This window comes from Amphiura filiformis, chromosome 3, assembly GCF_039555335.1.
Source record: "Amphiura filiformis chromosome 3, Afil_fr2py, whole genome shotgun sequence".
In the NCBI taxonomy this organism is placed as follows: domain Eukaryota; kingdom Metazoa; phylum Echinodermata; class Ophiuroidea; order Amphilepidida; family Amphiuridae; genus Amphiura; species Amphiura filiformis.
The window spans coordinates 28,627,605-28,643,574 of record NC_092630.1 but is presented as its reverse complement, the minus strand read 5'-3'; positions in this window follow the sequence as shown (position 1 = coordinate 28,643,574).

Here is a 15,970-nt window from a genome sequence, read left to right as displayed (position 1 = left end):
TATAGTTAAAATCCAGACACCCATGAAGACACGACCTTAATCTCCCACACAGAGGGTGTACATTTCAAAAGGAGTCACCCATTTAGGTAACCCTATTTGACATTCACACTCCGTGTGTGCAAAATAAAAGTCATCTCTTAAGAGATGGCTGAAAGTGATGTCACTCTACCTCTATTCTATGAATACAGTGGAAACTCGTTAATACAAGCTCTGATAATACAAAAAACCTTTTTTTCAGGTCCCTGGCACTGAATCCATATGTAATATGTGATGGATAAGACAAAATCCTGATAAGACAAACTAACTTTTGTGGCCCCACAAATTTCGTATTAAAGAGTTTCCACTGTAATATAGAGCATAATAGTATTTAAAATATTTAAATATCATGAGGCATGTTTTATATAAAATGTTGCAGAATATAACAATAAATAATACACAATCACACTAAATGAAATCTTGTTCACCTTGTATTTTATTTTATTAGATATATATTATATTATATTTCACAGGAAACAGGGCTATCTATGAAAGTTGAGTCTGCTGATTAAGAAAAAAGATACTTCGTCAAATGTGGCTCCATTTCATAAAGACTAAATTACCATCAATCTTCTTTGATTTAATAGGCTTTTATATGATAAATCAAATGCAAGGTTCATGATGCTATGTATTAAATCAAAGTCTTCCATGAAATGGACTCCGGTATTCATTTTTTTGATAAATTCCATACGCCTGTGTTTGGACCCATGATGTTATCAAGCCATGTGCATATCATTACTGTACACTTCACGGCATTGACACGGAGTAACAATGTTCAGTAACGATGTTCGTTAACGATGTGGGCATAGGCATGATGTCGGTTGATGACATCAGGGGTCCAAAAGCAAAGGCTTATGGGATACACTGAAAAGGTGAATTGTGGTTGTAAATTGAGCACCAACCATTCATTCCTTGACTATGAGGAATTGATTGAATACCATATTTCGTCAAATAAACGCCCCCCGGGGTGTTACATTTTCCCAAGGGGGGGGGGGCGTTTATTCAAGGTCAATTTTAGAACGATAATTCCCGTTAAAATCATTTAGGTAAAGTAAAAACACACGCTAAAATGACGAACTATGAACTAGAAACACTGACTTCTGGCTCACTTCCGGGTTTCTGATTCAGATTTTCGCCAATTATTGACACTATTATCGACCATGTGCGCAACTTGGTAAGCTTACTACACAAGATAGCATGGAAATATCGGCATTTTTGAAACATCTTGGTTGACAAAAGTGATGTGGGGGGTGGGGGCCTTTATTTGAGGGGGGGGGGGGCGATTATTTGACGAAATACGGTATTTGCAAACATTACATCCTAGCATCGCTCTTTAATGGGGGCCGATTGTTCCATGAAGTGTGATAGATGAAAATGCTATGCACATACGATGTATTTTGATGGGCTTTCGCATACATACAAAGGCATGCATCGCTTGATCACGAAGACATGCAACGCTGGCATGCTTTGTTAGACACACACTATCAAACGATCGGCCCTCATGAATGTGAGAATTCACAGCATATAAAGCACAGGGACTTTGGCTGTTTGTGAATAGTCTGTGCACCCCAGGACAAGGTATATATGAAACCCATTAAATTTCATGAAATTATTACTGGTATTAGTACAATCATGGTTACACTTTTACTGTACTGGTCGCTTGTAGATAGCCCTTTATTGCAGCATTTTGTGCAGATCTTAAAGATTTACATCCAAATCTTTAGCAACTATTCGCTGTCGTAGTGCATGTTAGAATATGACCATTGCTAGGTCAACTGGATCACGCTTTCTTTGTTACGAACCACTGATCGAAATGATCACAACAAAAAGCCTATGGTATATCAAAATTCGGAACAGGCTTGGAGCAGTAACCAATGGTTACTAACATGCACTATGACAGCGAATTGAGAAATTTCTATCTATTCAATATTAGAATATTAGAAAAATAAATATTTATTTACTGTTTGCTTGAGATCCACCAGGAATGGGCTATTCCATTTGAATTCCATACACCACCTATGAAAGAAATTACCTTAATCTTCCACACAGGGAGTGTGAATTTGAAACTGAATCAGTGACTCTGTTTGAAATACCATCCGGTGTTGTTGGAGATTAAGGTTATGTATTTCATTTCACTTTATTTGCCAGATAAAAAACACTAACTAAAAATATTAAACATACAACAAAAACATTACACTTGCAACAGAAGTACAATGATCAATGGGATCTTCCAGGGGGTGTATGAATTTCAAATGGAAGAGCCTAATACAAGTACAGAGGGATGCTAATAATGTACTGGCCCTATTTGTATCAGCCTTGTGTGCCAAAACTACAATGTTCTGAAATGCCAACAATTCTATATAGAATACTGAATTATTTGCTTTCTTTTATGGAATTATTTGTGGGTATTCAATGACCCCGGATACAATTTTTTTGACCACTTTATACAACAAATAATGGATTTACTGTTACTTATTACCAGCACTCTGTGTAACAAGGTACTCAAATCATCTTCCAGTTCTCCTTGAATACAAAACATTTTTAAATAATATCATTGAAACTCTATTACAGGAGAGAAATATATCACCAATCTCGACATATGGTGCGATCAAGTAAAATCAGCCGGGTGTATTTAATTTTCAGTTTTCTATATGACTGCATCAATCATTTGTAAAGCTATATACATTTTGTAGAAAAAATCCCATTGAAATTGAACATGAACAGTTGAAGTGTTTCCAAAACAATATGCAACAAAAGATATTATTTCCTTTGTTTGGCTATATCTGAAAATCAATATTTCCGACTTATTTTGCTTGATCACATAACAATTAATATGTAGTTGATTTGAACATGAACATAACATATCAATGTATAGTCAGGGAGTGAAGGCAGTTTAGGTAGAATTAATTCCTCAATCGACGATTTTTGTATCAATGGATGCAGAGTATATTGTAGTATTGTATAACAAAAATCGGCTAAAATCTACCTTGGGCAAATTTTTTTATAACCCTTGAAAGTTGCACTTATTCTAACTTTGGGCAAGTTTAATTCAAGACGTAAATCAAAATACAATTTGCGAAGCGTGGTCGCATCGCTGGCTATCGCGACGGCATTACTGGCGCTGACACATGAGCGACAAATTTTTTGCGTGTAGTGCGATACACCGTTTATCGCGCTGACTCACATTTTATTTATTATCCTTCCGCTGACACACGGTTCGCAGCATTGATTGCATATATTTTGCCATTCATTGACGGCGGACTGTTTACGCTTGTTTTGCCAATAGATTAGCTTAGATTTGCGGATTATTAATTGGGAATTTTCAGTTAGCAGCCTGGACAACCGATTCTTATGTTTGGCAAGGCTCACTCAGTCATTTAATGAGGCAATACAAACGATCGAATTTGGTGTTGAAATGAGCTAAATTTTTAGTTACACCTTTTCGATGTAAAATTAATTTTCTCGGCCAAATGAAAAGCAATCATTTTCATTTTTTCAGTAAATGTCAGGAAAAATTGTAGTGCTTGATACTGTATTTTTTTTTCAAATTCTAGTGTTAAACTTAGGCGTGAAATTTAGTCATTTAGTGTAAGATTTTCGATTTTGATATGCTTAAACTCTGTCCGCAAGCCTTTTTTTGGATCAACCTTTTAGCTTTTCAAAGTAAGATAGTTCGCTAATGAAGGATTTTTCCCAACTTTCTAACGCACATCACCGTGAGCAATATATCATAGTTTTGTCAGAATTTGCGTTTTCATTTCACCATTTTAACTGCCGGCTGACCATTTTTCAAAATCAACGAGTGAAATCTAAGGCTAATACTAGCATTGTGGATCGATATCCCTGGGTTTAATAGGAATACCGGCATGGCTACAGTGTTGCTAGAACTTCAATATAGCAAAGAAATTCCCAGGCCTATAGCGCTCCTTATACTGATCATGTTTAACCAGAACACTCAATTGGGGATTTGGGCTACCAAATCGCTGGTCGGGGAATTTGCTTTCAATGGAAAATTGACCTGGATAAACAACAAAGGAAATATCGACTATTTCTGCTGGTTGCTCGCGAGATAAAAAAGTACTGAGTTAGACATTTTCTGAGTATGATGGGAAAAAGGGTAAAATAAAAACGGAAATTCTAACAAAACTATAATATATAGACCCACACGATGTGCTTTACAGAGGTGGGAAATATCTTTCTTTAGCAAACTATATTAGTTTGAGACGCTAAAAATGAATTCGTAAAAAGCTCATGGGCTTAACTGAAGGCCTATAAAAATCAAAAATATCACACTAAAAGACACAATTTGATGCTTAATTTTAACACCAGGATTTGTAAAAAAATGTATATCCAAGCACCAAGTTGTGCTGATTTTAACATGTATCGATCGACTTTCAGCGACTAAGCATTTCTAAAGAATCGGTTGTCCAGGCTGCTAACTGTTTTAGCATAATAGCTTAAAAGATATTTCAAGGTGTCGTATTTAGTATTAGTATTAGTCTAAATAATATTATTATATTATGCACCTATACGCTGCCTGCTATAGCCCACTAGGTCTAATATTTTTAAAAAACACCAAAAAAACATGTCTCTCGTCCTCGGCTCTAGTCCGGTCTTTAAAACAAACAAAAAAGGAAGAGTTGCTTTTTTTAATTTCTTATAAATGATCGCAAAATTGGTGCAAATACAAATAAACTTAGGGCTGTTTTAGCGTATAGGCCTACAATAATTTATGTCTGAAAAAAAGACAAGGCCTTAGTTATTTTGTTGTTCTGTCTGGGAGGGTAGGGTAGGGCCCTCTAATTAGGCTGATCACAAAACCTTCCATGATGTTTGGTTCTTTTAAGTGGATCGTAGGCCTATCAGGGTAGCGTGTAGTGCACGGTACCCGGCAGCCCGTATCCCGATTGACCACTTTTTCCTCGTAAAGCATGAACTGCCAAGATGGTTAAAGTCTAGAAGAAGTAGAGTAGAAACTGGATTTGTCAATCATAAAAATCTAATCGCTTTTTACTTCAATCCTACTACAAATCTGTCCTTGTAGGCCTACAAATAAATCTATTAAGGGGGTACTACTCTCTAAAAGTAAAAGAGTGAAAATCTCACTCCCGAAAAGAGTGATTCACGTATAAGACCACTCAAAAAGGAGTGAAATGCGTTTTTTAACTTTAAAACCACTCAAAAAAGAGTGAAAACCACTCTTAAAGAGTGAATTTTAACTATTTCAAGGAGTTAAATGAAGGACAACTCTAAAAATGTGTTGTCCTTCATTTAACTCCTTGAACGAGTTGAAATTCACTCTTTTAGAGTGGTTTTCCCTTTTTTTTGAGTGGTTTTAAAGTTTAAAAACACATTTCACTCATTTTTGAGTGGTTTTATAAGTGAATCACTCTTTGGGGAGTGAGTTTTCACTTTTTACATTTAGAGTATACACCCTCGTTCATTTTGTGCCTTTTTTGCATTTTTCTCAAAAATTATAGCGCATTGGGGACAAGCAAGATATGTATGTTATAGGGGCAAGGACTACAACTACTGCACTTGAAATTTTATTTCAGCACAGACAACAGTTGTGGAGTTACAGTCAAAAATGAGGGAAAACCAATATTTGATCAATAAATCAATAACTACTTGCCTTGAGTTGCTGAATTTTCAGTACAGTAGTTGTAGTCCTGGCCTCTATAATATACATATCTTACTTACCACTAATGCGCTATAATTTTTGAGAAAATGCAAAAATAGGCACAAAATTGGCCAGGTGTAGTACCCCTTAAAGCTATAGGTTAAACTAAGTTCATCAACTTTCGCTTAGAAATAATATTTGAGCATGCAAGGTTGTTTTAACCGCCATCGATTGTCAGTGACTCAATTTCATGGAGCGATAACATTTCAATCAAATCAATATGATAGGGCCTAATAGGCTACGTTCACGCAGGGGCGACGCTAGAAGGGGGGTATGGGGTGTGATACCCCCCTCCCAATACACAATTTTTGTCGGCAAAAATGGACTGTGCTGTCAAAACCATGCGATTGTCGGCAAATGTAGTCAAAGCTATGTGTTTGTCGGCAGAGTCATGTAAAAGATTAATGTGTATAATGTGTTACTAAATTGTGCTGTTGTTAACGAGGCCTATTAATGTTATCATGGTTATAGTAGTTACTAATTAAAAAATGTCGGAAACAAATTGGACCGCTAACACCCCCCCCCCCACACACACACACACACACTAAAAAAATTGGGTGTACAATTCACATATATTTCCGTCGGCAAAACATGCTGTACACCCCCAATCATATTGGTCTATAGCGACGGCCCCGTGTTCACGTTTAATAACTCTTGCTTACATTTCTTCCCGAAAACAAAATAACATTAAATTACCATAAGGACCTATTAAACTGATATCGGATAATATTGCCAACAATTATTTTAATCAACAGATCAACATTTAGGCCTATTGTATAATCATAGATTATGGTATAGGCCTAATTAGTATCAAACACACGCGATAGGCCTATCACATGTAGGCTATAAGCGTGTAGTGTGCCAGCAGGTAAATACGTAGGCCTACTCTCTAAATTCCTAAGATTTAAAAATAAGTCTAAGAGACTTGTTAGAATGACAAAACCTTTCAGAGACTTAAAATTCAAATCTTTATTAGAGTAAAATTTAAATCCATTAGATTTGAATTTTAAGTCTTTTCAAGGTTTTGTCCTTCTAATAAGTCCCTGGAATTTAGAGAGTATAGTCATAGATACTATTTGGCCGTCAGTTATATTATACATTAGCAAAATAAAAACACGATAAATCTACTGCATTAGCAAATTGCATATAGGCTTATAGACTAACCGTAGGGCCTAGGCCTAGACCAAACTGTTAGCAGACTAAATGCTTGTTGGACCAAATGGTTTGTAGACTAAGTGGTTTGTAGACGAAATGGGTTATAATTTATTAGACCAATGGTTTTAGACTTATTAGGTATTAAACTAAACATGCTAAATGGTTATCGAACCAACTGGTTAAAAAACGGAATAAAGGTGCACGGAAAAGAAAAAAAAAAGAGGGGATATGAGAGAAAGCCAATCCACGAGATACTTAGGTCTAGATAACTATTAATTTCCGTTGAAGGCTTCTTGTAATGTCTGATATAGGCCTACCGATCTAGTCTGATGGCCTCTACCATGTAGTTGTAAACCTATAATAACTTTTTCATAACAAAGTCCTATACTTTTTGACATTCTTGTCGACCGTTCTGATAAGTTTGTATTTATTTAGGCCGTATTAGTGTTAATGGCTATGGGCTTATTTATAGACCTATGTAAGGTCTAAATTGATTAGACGTTTAGTAGGCCTATACTATAATGACGTATAGGCATAGGTTTAATGACTAGGCCTAATTACAATTAATTGGTGAATGACATCAATGTATTTTATACATAAAATGTATTACTTAAATATTTATTTTTCGTATCCATTCAACAAATGGGGACATTTTGATTCAGGTATGACAAATGGGTAAAAGTTGCAAAAACTTTAAACGTGATTATCTCAAAATGGCCATTTTTGTGATACGCCACTATGTCATCCGAAAGCGACAAATTATTGCACAAGGTGGCGATCAATTAGACACCGACTTCGTGTGTTGTGTGATGTGACGCTCTGGTTTACGCAGGTATGCAACGCCAACACGCTCACTTGTTTGCGAACGCAAATACAAAACAGTAAGCGTGGGCGCGTTAACCATGTTTGCGTAAATGCGGCTTAATAGTCGGAAACGTTCGTGATTTGTGTATTTTTACTGTAAAATAGTGATTTTCAAATGCCTGTAGATATTTTTGCCCAGGGTGGATTTTGGTCGATTTTGGATATGTGATTGAATAATTGAAACCACGTCTACCAGTACAAAAATTGTCGATTGAGGAATTAATTCCAGCAGACACCCTATCTAGGGCTCTCACTCCCTCACTAGTAGTGAGTGAATGTTGAAACCCGTATGGTATAAAACTGCATACAAAATTTGTCTGCAAAATAATGAATCAAAACTTGATCCACTATCGCTGGAAATAATTATGGTATATTTTGTTATAGCACCCTCTATATTTTATTAATATAACACAACAGCAATTAACACGTACACATGTGTCAATATGTGATTTTCCATAGGGAGCAGTTTGCAGTTTAAGCCATTTATGGCAAACCTGTCAGTCTCTTCGTAACACTATTTAATACTGACAACCGCCCATGAAAATCCCCATTCAGTGGTGTCTTCTCAGCCCCACCCCAATATGATACCATCCCAAGAAATTAGAAGATATGCACATTGGAACAAACAATTTAGGAAACTGGACTACTAACAAGATTTATCAAGGATTATAATAGTATGCTAATTAGACTTCAACTAAAATTTCAAGACCCTTTAATCCTGTGCTCTCAACTGTTGCCACATGAGGACATAGATGTAGTGGCGTATAATCACGCCATATGTGATTTGACTAACAAATTAGTCAAAATCTCAATAGCCACCAGGGACTTGTCGGAAGATGACTTACATTTACACGATATTGGATATGCAAATGTTGCAGCCGATATTCCGCTATCGATTTAAACGTATCTGCCGAGAAGCGGTTATGGAACAGGAAGTTCATGTAGAGTAACAAAGACTATGATTCCACCACTCTTGCCGAAACCAATGTGGCCAAAAAAAAAGCTAAGGAGGCTGAAGAAACTAAGACAAACCTACAAGTACAAGGCCAACATACCAGTATACCAAAGGACCGTCAAACGCAATGATCAAGAAGAAGATGAGGAGAGCTGTCACTTCTGTTTTTGGGTTGGATGGATACCAGCAGAAGGGGTGGCAGCTTCCGTTGACTGCTCCAATCCACCGGTTTGGTGGATTTGCGTATGAACCTACCAAATGCAAGGTCATCACGAAGACGAAGGAAAGAATGTGCTCCAAGACAAGTCCCTATAGACAGGTACGAGAGAAAGCATGTCGGACGACATACATATATATAGATGTAACAGCTTATAATCACGCCATGTGATTTGACGAACGAAGGTCAAAATCTGAAGTTCATTCGGAACTCGATCACCACCAGGGACTTGTGTGAAGATGGTTTACATTTGGATGATGTTGGTTATGCATGTTTTGCAGCCGATCTTCAGAGATCAGTTGAAACTCATCTGCCAACAAGTGGTACAGTACCGGCAAGTTCTTGTAGAGCAACAGCAGCAAAGACAATAATTCCGCCCCTCTTGCCCAAACCAAGGCGGCCAAAGAAAGATAAGAAGGCTGAAGATACTACATGTAAGACAAAGCCTACAAGTACAAGGTATACCAAAGGACCGTCAAAGGCAATGATCAAGAAGAAGATGAGGAGAGCTGTCACTCCTGTTTTTGGGTCGGATGGATACCAGCAGAAGGGGTGGCAGCTTCTGTCGGCACCAGCGATTCCGTTGACTGCTCTAATCCACCGGTTTGGTGGATTTGCGTATAAACCCATCAGATGCAAGGTCATCATGGATGAAAGAACGTGCTCCAAGACAAGTCCTTATAGACGGGTACGAGAGAAGGCACGTCGGAAGAGGAGGAGGAGAAAGCGGATCAGAGAGTAGCGCTCAAGACGGCGAAGAAAACAGGTGTGTTTTGTGTTCTTTTAAATTGTTAAACCTTTTTTCTTCAGGAGTCGTCATTAGAAAAAAAAGTGCGAGCAAATATGGATTCGCATAATGCTTCACAGTCGGAGCTCTGCTAGTTTCAGAGTAAGGTGTTTAGTATTTTCCTAACTTTCTTGTTAATAGGAAAATTATAGGATGTGGCATGGTTATAGTAATGGCAAAGGCTATTGGAGAGAAGTTTTGAGCCAGGGTGATGCTACGCCCTTCTGCCCTGATTGCTCACGTCAGTAAAATACAGTGATGGAGATGAGAACATGACATTTGTGTGTAGTTAGCGTTCCTTCAGACTGAAGAACCCTAGGATGTAGGCCTCGTTCGTGTTACTAACACGATCAGCTATGTCTATATTTGATACAGGAACAAGTGGTTACCGAGCATCATAGAAACTCCTACATGTACACAATGATGAAAACAAAACCATTTGCATTAAAGAGACAGAGAATCAACGAAAATGGGATAATAGTTTCTGCACCCTCAAGACCATTTCATGTAACTCCACAGGTGGTACTTGAAAGCATTCCCACTCAAAATCAGACTGTCCAAATCCCCGGTCCAAATACCTGATGTAGCTATAGAACAACAAGTACCAAACACAAGCACCCACCAAGCAAAGAAGGATACCCTTGGCAAGTGGTCAGAGGTACGACCACTTGTGGTTGAAAGCTACATTAAAAGACGAGGGAACAGTGACAGGGCAGTGTGCATTAAGTGCCAATATATGTTTGATGACGAGACATTTGGTGAATACAAGAAGAGACTATGCAAATGCTGTGAATGCTTCCAGTATGATATTTGCAGCGAGTGTGCTATCAATTTGCACAAAGATATGCCATTCCATAATATCGATGTGTGGACAGATGTCGAGATAAGTGTACTTAAATTATCACGAGAGTAGTCTTGGGGCATTTTTGTCTGGCCTGATAGGCAGGAGGCAATATGTGACATGATTTTGGGACATTTGTGAATATTTTATCAAAAGTTAGTGCAGAACTGCAGATCAATTTCATTTTCAGTGTAGACTTCTCCGTAGTCCACTTGCCCATTGTGCATACTCAACTCCATTTAATGTAATTCCGCAGGCAGTACTTGATCCCATTGAAAATCAACCTGTCCAAATTCCTGATGTACAAGAACCACACACAAGCACTCACCAAGCAATGAAGAAGGACACGCTTGGCAAGTGGTCGGAGCTACAACCACTTGTGGTTGACAGCTATATTGAATGCCGATGGAATAGTGACAGGGCAGTGGATGGATTTGCCCGCACTGCCAGATTTCTAGGCCTGCTTTGGCAGCCAAACAATTGACCACCTGTGCTATGCTTTGTCGAATGTCACCCAGACAGAAGGTATCATTGTAAATGCGAGACACACTTACATGTATGGAGATGAAGCAGAAGTATACAGGCACAAAATAACCATCTGTTTGATGACATTAACAAACCATTATGAATATACAGGTAAGTTTACATCATCATTAATGTCTAATCCATGAAAATCTAAGGACAAGTGGACCCTTCGTGCAGCTAGTGGTACTCAGGGAGCTAGTGGTACTCAGGACTGTATTCTGAAGAATTGGAAAGGGCTGGTAGATAGTATGGGGTTCCAAAAGATTACACTGAGGCCCTAAATTCACCCCATGCACCTGATTGGCAACAGGCAATGGCAGATGAATTAAAGTCACTTAAGCAAAATGATGCCTTTGATCTAGTCAACTTGAAACAATACACTTTTCTTGTTAATTACAGATGAGGAGTGTGAACTAGAAGAATCATCTTGTGTGATAACTTCTGAGGAAATCCTCATGTTTGCTACTGGCCTGAAGATAATGCCAACTCTAGGTTTCCTTCTGGGAAACCGTCCATCAATTCTTGCACACACCAGGATTGAGCAGTAGGCAACGCAGCAAATATCCCTGCAAATACATGCACCCAGACCTTGGAGCTGCCAACTGTTCGTTTGAAGAGACATGGGTATTTGCATTAAAAGCGACTTTAAAGATACAGGCTGGTTAGGCTTACTAGTAATGCTACTGAAAGAAGAAGGACACGCTTGGCAACTGGTCAGAGCTACGACCGCTTGTGGTTGACGGCTACATTGAAAGCCGAGGGAACAGTGACAGGGCAGTGTGTGTCAAGTGCCACTATATGTTCGACGATGAGACATTAGACAGGAAGAGACGATGCAAATGCTTCCAGTACGATATTTGCAATGAGTGTGCTATCAATTTGCACAAAGATATGCCATTCCATAATATTGAAGTGTGGACAGATCAATTTCATTTTCAGTGTAGACTTTTCCATAGTACACTTGCCCATTGTGCATACTCAACTCCATTTAATGTAATTCCGCAGGCAGTACTTGATCCCACTGAAAATCAACCTGTCCAAATTCCTGATGTACAAGAACCACACACAAGCACTCACCAAGCAAAGAAGAAGGACACGCTTGGCAAGTGGTCGGAGCTACAACCACTTGTGGTTGACAGCTATATTGAATGCCGATGGAATAGTGACAGGGCAGTGGATGGATTTGCCGGCACTGCCAGATTTCTAGGCCTGCTTTGGCAGCCAAACAATTGACCACCTGTGCTATGCTTTGTCGAATGTCACCCAGACAGAAGGTATCATTGTAAATGCGAGACACACTTACATGTATGGAGATGAAGCAGAAGTATACAGGCACAAAATAACCATCTGTTTGATGACATTAACAAACCATTATGAATATACAGGTAAGTTTACATCATCATTAATGTCTAATCCATGAAAATCTAAGGACAAGTGGACCCTTCGTGCAGCTAGTGGTACTCAGGGAGCTAGTGGTACTCAGGACTGTATTCTGAAGAATTGGAAAGGGCTGGTAGATAGTATGGGGTTCCAAAAGATTACACGGAGGCCCTAAATTCACCCCATGCACCTGATTGGCAACAGGCAATGGCAGATGAATTAAATTCACTTAAGCAAAATGATGCCTTTGATCTAGTCAACTTGAAACAATACACTTTTCTTGTTAATTACAGATGAGGAGTGTGAACTAGAAGAATCATCTTGTGTGATAACTTCTGAGGAAATCCTCATGTTTGCTACTGGCCTGAAGATAATGCCAACTCTAGGTTTCCCTTCTGGGAAACCGTCCATCGAATTCTTGCACACACCAGGATTGAGCAGTAGGCAACGCAGCAAATATCCCCGTGCAAATACATGCACCCAGACCTTGGAGCTGCCAACTGTTCGTTTGAAGAGACATGGGTATTTGCATTAAAAGCGACTTTAAAGATACAGGCTGGTTAGGCTTACTAGTAATGCTACTGAAAGAAGAAGGACACGCTTGGCAACTGGTCAGAGCTACGACCGCTTGTGGTTGACGGCTACATTGAAAGCCGAGGGAACAGTGACAGGGCAGTGTGTGTCAAGTGCCACTATATGTTCGACGATGAGACATTAGACAGGAAGAGACGATGCAAATGCTTCCAGTACGATATTTGCAATGAGTGTGCTATCAATTTGCACAAAGATATGCCATTCCATAATATTGAAGTGTGGACAGATCAATTTCATTTTCAGTGTAGACTTTTCCATAGTACACTTGCCCATTGTGCATACTCAACTCCATTTAATGTAATTCCGCAGGCAGTACTTGATCCCACTGAAAATCAACCTGTCCAAATTCCTGATGTTCAAGAACCACACACAAGCACTCACCAAGCAAAGAAGAAGGACACGCTTGGCAAGTGGTCGGAGCTACAACCACTTGTGGTTGACAGCTATATTGAATGCCGATGGAATAGTGACAGGGCAGTGGATGGATTTGCCGGCACTGCCAGATTTCTAGGCCTGCTTTGGCAGCCAAACAATTGACCACCTGTGCTATGCTTTGTCGAATGTCACCCAGACAGAAGGTATCATTGTAAATGCGAGACACACTTACATGTATGGAGATGAAGCAGAAGTATACAGGCACAAAATAACCATCTGTTTGATGACATTAACAAACCATTATGAATATACAGGTAAGTTTACATCATCATTAATGTCTAATCCATGAAAATCTAAGGACAAGTGGACCCTTCGTGCAGCTAGTGGTACTCAGGGAGCTAGTGGTACTCAGGACTGTATTCTGAAGAATTGGAAAGGGCTGGTAGATAGTATGGGGTTCCAAAAGATTACACTGAGGCCCTAAATTCACCCCATGCACCTGATTGGCAACAGACAATGGCAGATGAATTAAATTCACTTAAGCAAAATGATGCCTTTGATCTAGTCAACTTGAAACAATACACTTTTCTTGTTAATTACAGATGAGGAGTGTGAACTAGAAGAATCATCTTGTGTGATAACTTCTGAGGAAATCCTCATGTTTGCTACTGGCCTGAAGATAATGCCAACTCTAGGTTTCCCTTCTGGGAAACCGTCCATCGAATTCTTGCACACACCAGGATTGAGCAGTAGGCAACGCAGCAAATATCCCCGTGCAAATACATGCACCCAGACCTTGGAGCTGCCAACTGTTCGTTTGAAGAGACATGGGTATTTGCATTAAAAGCGACTTTAAAGCTACAGGCTGGCTAGGCTTACTAGTAATGCTACTGAAAGAAGAAGGACACGCTTGGCAACTGGTCAGAGCTACGACCGCTTATGGTTGACGGCTACATTGAAAGCCGAGGGAACAGTGACAGGGCAGTGTGTGTCAAGTGCCACTATATGTTCGACGATGAGACATTAGACAGGAAGAGACGATGCAAATGCTGCAAATGCTTCCAGTACGATATTTGCAATGAGTGTGCTATCAATTTGCACAAAGATATGCCATTCCATAATATTGAAGTGTGGACAGATCAATTTCATTTTCAGTGTAGACTTTTCCATAGTACACTTGCCCATTGTGCATACTCAACTCCATTTAATGTAATTCCGCAGGCAGTACTTGATCCCACTGAAAATCAACCTGTCCAAATTCCTGATGTACAAGAACCACACACAAGCACTCACCAAGCAAAGAAGGAGGACACGCTTGGCAAGTGGTCGGAGCTACAACCACTTGTGGTTGACGGCTACATTGAAAGGCGAGGGAATAGTGACAGGGCAGTGGATGGATTCGCCTGCACTGCCACAGATTTCTAGGCCTACTTTGGCAGCCAAACAATTGACCACCTGTGCTATGCTTTGTCGAATGTCACCCAGACAGAAGGTATCATTGTTAATGCGAGACACACTTACATGTATGGAGATGAAGCAGAAGTATACAGGCACAAAATAACCATCTGTTTGATGACATTGACAAACCATTATGAATATGCAATGAAGACAGGTAAGTTAATATCATCATGAATGTCTAATCCATGAAAATCTAAGGACAAGTGGACCATTCATGCAGCTAGTGGTACTCAGGGAGCTAGTGGTACTCAGGACTGTATTCTGAAGAATTGGAAAGGGCTGGTAGATAGTATGGGGTTCCACAAGATTACACTGAGGCCCTAAATTCACCCCATGTACCTGATTGGCAACAGGCAATGACAGATGAATTAAATTCACTTAAGCAAAACGATGCCTTTGATCTAGTCAACTTGTACTATACACTTTTCTTGTTAATTACAGATGAGGAGTGTGAATTAGAAGAAGAATCTTGTGTGATAATTTCTGAGGAAATCCTCATGTTTGCTACTGGCCTGAAGAACATGCCAACTCTAAGTTTCCCTTCTGGGAAACCATCCATTGACTTTCTGCAAACACCAGGATTGAGCAGTAGGCAGCGCAGCAAATATCCCCGTGCAAATACATGCACCCAGACCTTGGAGCTGCCAACTGTTCGTTTAAAGAGACATGGGTATTTGCATTAAAAGCGACTTTAAAGCTACAGGCTGGCTAGGCTTACTAGTAATGACACGCTGTGTTTTTCTTTGAGAGCATTTGTGGTGATTTGCAGGCCATGTAAACTGGTCATCGTAAGCCAGTGAAGCAGGCAAGAACTACATGTTGAATGTTATTTATGTGTATAACATTGGAGTACATATGGTACAATGTGTAAAGCTGGCAGGACCACTCTTTACACACTCTGCATTTTTCTTTGAGAGCATTTATGGTGATTTGCAGGCCATCATGCGCATATTTTTGGGGGGGCTTTAGCGCCAGCCCCAGGGTCAAAGTAAGGCGGCAAAAGCGAAGGGCGGCGGAAGAAGAAGGGCGGCAAAAACGAAGGGGCGGCAAAGCAATTAACAAAAGAAAAAAGGCATAAAAAATTGAAAAAGCATAAACATTTT